Genomic DNA, 8,852 nt, shown 5'->3' on the forward strand with positions numbered 1-8,852 from the left:
AAATCCTTTCACAAGCCTGGAGTATTCTTACATACTTTCTAATCATGTCTCCAATAGAAACAAACTCTTTCTTCATCAGGTGGCATGACTTTCTTCTTTCTGTCCAGTGTCTTTGAGAAAACCCATTCTTTCTAGCAAAAGAAATCCCCTTCATTTCTTAATGAGGCCTTAACAGAGAAGGATGTTTTCCCATGGTCTTGCTCATCCTACTGAACACAAGTAACATTGTGGACAGTGTTACATTGGCCTTACTCCACTGTGGGCCTCCCACCTCTTGCCCTGTGATGATCCAGTGGATGCTCCTTAACTCAACAACAGAGCCAAGAGGATATCAAAAGCAGCTTTTTGTAATTGGGTAGCAAAGGCAAAAGGAGCTGAGATAGTAACAAATAAAAGTTCCATTACAGCAGAAATCTGAGCCATTTCAATGCAATGAATATCATTCTCCTAGGAGCATGAATGATTTGCATAAGGCTGCATGGAAATATGGTGGGGGAATGTGTGCAGTTCTCATTGCTGGGTAAGGAGAAACACACATACACACAAGCACTGACCAGGGCCCTGATTCAGTAGAATACTTAAGCAAATGCTTCAAATTAAGCTTGTGCTTAAGTCCCATTAAAGTTAAGCATATGTGTGAGTGCTTTGTAGAATCAGGACCTAGGCACAATAATGCAATGCCCCTTCACAAAGGGCTTTGGCATGGCCTTGTGGAGTTCTGGTGGGAGCTGGAATCAGGGCAGAAAGTTTCTGCCTTATTCTGGCCTTAAGTTATTTGACATGTACAGATATTGAGACCTAGATCCTCTAAGGTATTCAGGCTCCCAAATTCTGTGGCAATTAGGAACCTAAACACATTTAAGGATCTAGGCTTTAGTTCCCTAGTGTATAAAGCATTTAGGGTCCCTATAGGTTTAAAGGTACTAACTATATTTTGGTACATAGGTGCTCATATATTACCATGTGGGCCACAAAAGTACCTAGAAGATGGATACACTCAAAGGCCCTTCTGTGCAGTATTAGTGACATTGAGTATGACCTTCAAATTGTCCTATTGCATAGTAAATTAAAAACCTCAAAGGATAAATTTATTGCAGAGGGAAAAAATTAAGAGGCTTAATTTCCTGGCCAGGAAGATTTTGCTAAAGAAAAATAAGTGTCTTTTTAAAAAAATGAAAGAAAGAAATTATTATAAGCACAGTACCACCTTTGAAAGATACCCTTCCCTCTCCCCTTTCATTTAATATAATGAGGGATGCTATTTAGCAATGCCAATAATGGATTGTTGTGGTAACTCATCATGGCCACTGAAACGCAGGTCTAATCAGATGGAGAAGTATCAAGGGTTGGCTGCAGTAATCATTACAAAACTAAGATTCTAAAAAAAGATTCCATGAGAAAGAAAAGAAAGAAAGAAATTGTATTAAACTCCTTTAATTGGTTATTTTATTAACTCTTGGTCAGCTCCTGTTCATATTCCGCTGCCTTCTTCCTCACTTTGCTTTGCATCAGATTTTGCACAATCATTATTATTTATTATTTGTATGGTGGCAAATCCTAGAGGTCTCAATAGGGGATCGGAGCCTCACAGTGGTAGGCACCATACACACATAAAACAAAAAGACAGCACCGGTCCCATACAGATTCCAAACCTAGTATAAGATGAGAGACAAGTGGATACAACATATAGAGAAATACAGGGCAACAGTGAGATGATTATGATAAGTGTAAGCAGAGCTGGTCAGAACATTTTCAACCAATGAGGTTTTAGCAAAGCCAAAATGTTTATTGCAGACATATTGGTTTCAGTGACAATTTTGTCAGGAAGGTTTTTGAGGTCCAGAGCCCTTGGGTCACTTCTGATCAGAAAGAGAGAGAGACAGAGAGATTCCTGAAAACAGCCATTTCAACTAATTTCTGGTTTCAGAGTAGTAGCCATGTTAGTCTGTGTCCGCAAAAAGAATAGGAGTACTTGTGATACCTTAGAGACTAACAAATTTATTGTAGCATAAGCTTTCATGGGCTACAGCTCACTTCATTGGATGCATGTAGTGGAAAAATCTACATGCACTACATGCATCCGATGAAGTGAGCTGTAGCCCACGAAAGCTTATGCTACAATAAATTTGTTAGTCTCTCAGGTACCACAAGTACTCCTCTTCTTTCAACTAATTTCTGTTTTGCGAAAATGTTCTAAAAGCTCTTTTCTGTGGAACGAAAACAAATTTGGAAACCTCAAAAGTTGTCATGAAGCAGACTTGTCATCCTCTGGATAGCTGTAAGAGCACAACTCCACATGAGCTGTGCATGCAATTTCCAGCTCAATGAGAAGTATGCACGCTAGTTTTGATGGAGCTAACACACTAAAAATAGAAGGGTAGCTGCAGTGGTGCAGGGGGTGAGATGGGCTATCTGCCCTGAGTATAATGCCGTCTGGAATCCTAGGTACTTACCCATAGCAGATATCCCATCCCGCTACCTGCGGGCCATAGGTATACTGCTAGTGTGAGAGTGTTAGCTCCATCAAAGCTAGCACAGATACAGTTACCTGAGCTGGAACTTACACCTCTAGCTTGAGCGGAGACATACCTTAACTGGAAGTCACTATCAGAGGGGTAGCCGTGTTAGTCTGGATCTGTAAAAGCAGCAAAGAATCCTGTGGCACCTTATAGACTAACAGACGTTTTGGAGCATAAGCTTTCGTGGATGAATACCCACTTCATCAGATGCATCATCTGATGAAGTGGGTATTCACCCACGAAAGCTCACGCTCCAAAACGTCTGTTAGTCTATAAGATGCCACAGGATTCTTTGCTGTAAGTTACTAAGAGCTCTCCTCCTCCAGTGGGATGTGCTTAAACCATCGGGATCTGGACTAAGTTTGTCTAAGTTTATAGTTGTTCACTGCATACTTATTCTGGCCAAATAATGATACAAGAGTATTATCATAAAGATACATAGACATCTTTCTGAATTACTGTGTAGCATCAAGTCAATTAAGCAAGAGTCTTATCTTTTGTTTTCTGAACTGGTCAACCAAACACAGGTGGTAAATCTGACTGCAGTGATGCTGTGTGGGGTGAAGACCATCCAGCAAACTGCAGCAGCTTTTTGCAAGGAAATTACTAATTGCCCTGAATTTCTGTTAACTGGTTTATAGTCCATTAAGGTTGTCAAACTATTAGTTTGCTGGCAGAGGTACCACACCTTCTGGACAGAGTTACTTCATAGATGGAATCTGTAGTCTGGAAGCTCGGTGACATTGTCAGTTCTGCACTACGTGTTACAAGCTAAGACAAGGAGAGAAAGATAGACAGACACCTTTCCATGAAGATATAACAATTATAGCAGCTTCTCAGTATGTTGGTAACAATCTGCATTGTGTTGAAGGGAAAACTAGATTTCTAATTTGCCCGAACACTTCACTCTCTCTCTGTCTCTCTCTCACACACACACACCCCAGATGCAAATAAAGACAACCACAAAGCGTGGAAAATGATTCACAAAAGTACTCTAGCCAATTCCTAGCTGAACCTCAGCTTCTTTCTGTCAACCTCTCCTCCTCCCTCCCTCCAAGCATCATTGAGACACATGACATATAATACACAAATCTTTCATGTTTATGGACCAGGTGTGCCCTGCTGCTGCCTTGGGTGGAGGTAATGGGTTGGAAGAGAGGGAAGGGGAGAGCAAAGAGACCCAAGAGAGACTTCCTGTGTAGCTCCAGCAGTCACTAGAGATTGGCAGGAGGCAGGTGGTAGGCCCCTCCAACACATGGTTGACCAGCTGCACAGGGCAAAGTAGCCTGTACTGCCTGAAGGGGTATAGCAGTGATTACACTCTCCTTCTGTGCTGGGTGCCCTCCTTGGGACAGTGCATATTCATGCTGCCCCCAACACAGGTTCAGAATCAAGGGACACCATCTCTAGAGGATAAAGTTAAGCCAGCTCTCATTACACTCCATGACTTGCTGATCAAAGGACCCAACCAGGACTACAGATCTACATATTGACTTACCTCCCCACAGGCCCAGGAACAAGGATTTTCACCTCATTGCAACCAGCCACTTGCAAAAGCACTAAACAAATAAAAATAATACAAAGAGGTTTGGATTTCATGTTCAATGCCAGAAGGAAGAAGAGGGTATTTTAGTTCTATCATTTTACTGATATTTAATTTCATTAATTTATTTTTACATCTTTCAGTTCCAGTGAATTAAAAAGAACTTTTCAGTCCAAATGCCTCATAGTCTGGTTGTCCAAATTCTCAGTTGTCTTGATCTCTTTTCTAACCAATCAGCCTTCTCAACTCTGATTTATGGCGTTGTACATTTGAAATGTGTTTATTCTGACAATCTGCTTTGCTTTTATGTAAAAGGACAGGCAGCAACCTACCCCCAAAACCTCAAGACAGCAGCACACATCTTGGCTGCTAGACCGGATGGCTCCCTATAAAATGTTGAATCTCAGACAAACTGTTATTGCATCTTTAAAGTATGCACTTACTCTGAAAAAAAACACACACACAAACATACAACTAGACATTAAGAGCTCTGGATGGATTTGTGACTATGATCTTGTGACTAAGGTGTCAGCTGCTTCTGCAGAAATGAACGAGGTAATGGAAAAAAAGAGAAAGGAATGCTGAGCTGCCCAACCAGGCTGAATGGAACGTCCACGCTAAGTGGCTAATTCTAAGTTTTCCTCATTGCTATAGAGTCAGTGAGGTTATGGAAACTGTGGAGAGAAAAAAACAAAGTGGATTTCTAAGCAGATCAAAAACTAAGGGAAAGAAAGAAAAGAAAGAAAGAAAGAAAGAAAGAAAAGGAAGGAAGGAAGATGCGTAGAGAAGATATCTATTTCCTGAAGATGTAGGTTCTTTCTGCATGAGCTATATGCAAACACAATATAGGCCAGATCCTTAGCTGGTGTAAATCAGCATCTCTCCATTTAATTCATTTACACAGCAGAGGATCTGGACCAGCGGTTTCTCCCCAGTTCCTCTTTCTCCCTGCTCCCTTTTCACATTCCCATTTCAGATCCTTGGCCCAGATCCTCTCATGTATTTTGGCACTTAACTCCCACTGAAATAAAATACTTACCCCTAAATACCTTTGAGGATTTGGGCTGTTGTCCTTTGGCTGTGGGGAACACACAAACCACAAACTGACTTAACAATGCTCTTCAGTGGCAGACCCTGGACTCGAACCCAGGATCCTGGATCCAGGTCTCTTGTTCTAACCATTAGAAATGAGTGCAAGCACAGTGAATATGCAAATGAGCTCACTGTTTTGCATGCACATTTATATGTATTGGGGTCTGAAAATCTGAAAAAGGTGCCCAGGTAGCAAGATGATGAGTGTAGTATTAGACTAGTAGAGAGTAGCCCTGAAAATGCAGTTCAGTTTCAGTAAAGCTCCTTTCTTTGAATATATTTTCTCTCTGCCATGCACTTTCTTTTCTCCTACCTGTATTCATCATCGGTATGGGCTGCCTTTGAAAGGCCAATTCAGGGAAGAGAGGCACATGAGCTTGTGGGTTAGGACTAGACAAGAGACCCAGCTTCTGAGGATCGTCTCCCCTTTGGCTCAACCTAGGGTGACCAGATGTCATGATTTTATAGGGACAGTCCTGATTTTTGGGTCTTTTTCTAATATAGGCTCCTATTACCCCCTACTCCCTGTCCCAATTTTTCACACTTGCTGTCTGGTCACCCTAGATCAGCCACTGGTTAAAAACTTAAAGAGGGATGCCCTTTAACCTCTGTGAGGTAAGAGGGATGTTGGTGGGGGAGCACTGCAAAGGTTAAGGCCAGGCTAGTGGCTGATACCAGAGGGGGGTCTACTGTTGAGGATCTTCTCCACTTTTGGAGCCCGGCTAAGTGGAGCAGGCCAGAAAATTCCAAATAATTTATAAACTGATAAATATGGAGGGAAAACATTTCAGAGAATGTCTGTCAATTCGGTTTCTGGGTTTTTTTCTATCAGCTCTGCAGCTCAAATGCTGGGAAAAGGGGGTGAAAGAAGGAGCTGAGGGGGGAGGAGAAAGGGGGCCCAATAATGGGAGGAAGGAAGGGAATGCTTTAGCCAGTTTGACTAGCTTCTGCGTGATTCATTTGGTCCCCTTTGCCAAGGAAAGTCTGACAGGAGGAAGTGACAGGATCAGATAATGGCATGTTTCCATGACACAGAAAATACATTCTTTGGAAACAAAGGGTTAATGAAACCCTAGCACTCACCAGGTTAGTGCAAAAACCTGCTAACTTAAGCCCTTCTACTTAGAGCTGGTGTACTTGGTAACAGCCTTAGTGCCCTCAGACACCGCGTGTTTGGCTAACTCGCCCGGCAGCAGCAGTCTTACAGCTGTTTGAATCTCTCTGGAAGTGATGGTCTAGCGCTTGTTGTAATGGGCCAGACGAGACGCCTCCCCTGCGATACGCTCAAAAATGTCATTCACAAACGAGTTCATAATGCCCATAGCCTTAGAAGAAATACCAGTGTCTGGGTGAACTTGCTTCAGTACTTTATATACGTAGATAGAATAACTTTCCTTTCTTGTCTTTCTACGCTTCTTATCGCCTTTCTTCTGAGTCTTAGTAACAGCTTTTTTAGACCCTTTCTTAGGCGCTGGAGCAGATTTCGCAGGCTCAGGCATATTGAGATTTGTTGCTTGCTCTAAAAAGACAGAAACAACGTCCCCCCCCCCAACTTAAGCCCTTGTCCCTCCCACTCCCACCTCCATATCTCCACCCCCTACCACCAGGATTGCATCTATGGGGGACTTTTAACCACAATGCATGCCAACAGTTTGAATAAATAAAAACCTAAGGCTTGTACAGTGCGGCCGCCTGATGAATCAGTGATGAGCAGCGTTTAGCAGCATCTGTCTGTGGAGCGAAGTTACATGGCTAAGCACATATGCTGCTCTGTTCCAAGGGCAGAGCTCAGCCTGCACTTTGTGCATCAGGGACAAGCTTGGATTGAGAGCAAGTGTTTGACAGAAGCCATGTGTTCAGTTCACAGCTAAATGCTTGCCAGAGGCAGCCAACTTCCTTAAAGGAAAGCTGCACCCATTTTGCACCACATGCTGTTAGCCAGGCTTTGAAAATCTGGAAGCAGTGAACTCTTTCGGAGATGAAAGTCTGTAGCCAGGGAAGGATCTTTTTCTGCTGGTTCAGTGCTGTGTTCTCAGCATCTCGCCTGGAACTTTGTGGGACTCTGTGGCTTCATGCTGCAGGGCTGTGTATGATTATTTTCTTCAGTTTCAAGCCATCTGAATTATCACCTTGGAGTTTTGCTTAAAAATGGTCAAGTTCCCCTTGTTCTGCAGCAAAATCTGCACTATTTTTGATATAAGGAAACACACACTGACTGGGTCATGTTTCCTTGAAAATTAGTCCTGATTGGCCTGCTTGTGAATTTCAGTGAATCTTTAACAAATATGATATGAATTCTGAGCTGGTTCAAAACCCCCAAAGGTGAAAGAAGCTATTTTTCCCTATCATGACTAGGGTAGGGTCTAATAGACCCCAAAGTTTCATACCACCTTGAAAACTGGGAGGATGATACTGAGAAGAAGTTAAATCAAATTTCATGCTAGTGCCTTCATTACTTCTCTTTATCCATCCTTCTCTCATAAGGCTCTGAGCTTTAGTAAGCTATTTTTTCATACAGATGCCAGCGCAGCCAATTGACCACTCTGTTCACATACGGGGGCGATGCAGAGATAGGAGTTGTCAGTACATTGGCAGCACCCCACTCCATACCATATGTATGCGGATGTTCGAAGATTCCTTATATATCTGCTATACATTGCTTCCTACGTGTAAAGCAAAATAGATGCAGTTCCATGATTCACAGCAAATGATTGCACAAAAAGCAGGAAAAAACCAAATGTGCACCTTTTCTTTGTCTCTCTTTTTTCCCCTTCCTCCATCTACTTGCTCCTCGTCAGAAAAGTGTCTCTATAAAAATATACCTCATTGTGACACATCATATATATTCCCTTTACCCTTCTGCTCTGAGTCAGACACTCTATAAACTCTTCAGAACAAACTTTGATGGTTCCCACAGCCGAGCCCACCTTCTGTAGCTGCTGAAAAGCAATCTGGATTCTGTGCCATTCCATGTGTTACTGGCAAAACTGCCAGCTTATTTCTGGGTCCTGAAGCTTTACTGAGGTAGAGGGGGGAAGAGAGAGATGATAATGTACAAAACAGCATGTTTTTTCAGGAACCACGGTTGAGTTTGCCAGGGAAAGAAAACTTGCCTCAATATGTAAACTTACCAGTTTTGATCTGGAAGGAAATCACTAATGGAAAATGAAGAGTGGGAAACACAGACCTCTCTTTCTGATCAGAACCACACTTTGGTAGGTGGTGGAGTAAATATATTATAGGCAGACTGTGAAAGGGACACAAATAGAATGGCACGTAGTACTGTTCTTAATTTTATTTAGTCTTTGGCAATGAATCTGATGCTTATGAAATGGAGGACAGGATATCCTAGTTAAACGATTGTTGTCTTGTTGGCATTGGCAAGTTAACTCCTCTGGAGATGATGCTTAATTATTGGGACTTCTGTTGTTAACTGGAGTTGTGGATGAGAGAAGCTTTTGTATTATTTGCTCTGAGCAGGAGGCAGACTGGAAATATGTGGGCCTACTTTTCAGGACAGGGATTATGTCGTTCTGTATGTATGGAAACACTTAGCTCATTAGAATACAAATAACTACTACTAATAATAATCAGTCACCATCATCTACTCAATCTTCACCCAGAATGCCAAGCTCTGCCCACAATCCTACAGTAGCTGATATGATCAGCACTGAAGTAGTAAACACTATTGACATTTT

General features: G+C 42.2%; 1 pseudogene; it reads right to left on the reverse strand.

The window, feature by feature from the left end:
* Window positions 1–6,272: 6,272 nt before the first annotated feature.
* On the reverse strand, window positions 6,273–6,688 carry LOC115635076 (annotated as a pseudogene).
* Between the last annotated feature and the right edge of the window lie 2,164 nt (window positions 6,689–8,852).

The sequence above is a fragment of the Gopherus evgoodei genome, chromosome 14 (genome assembly GCF_007399415.2).
Source record: "Gopherus evgoodei ecotype Sinaloan lineage chromosome 14, rGopEvg1_v1.p, whole genome shotgun sequence".
Taxonomy (NCBI): domain Eukaryota; kingdom Metazoa; phylum Chordata; order Testudines; family Testudinidae; genus Gopherus; species Gopherus evgoodei.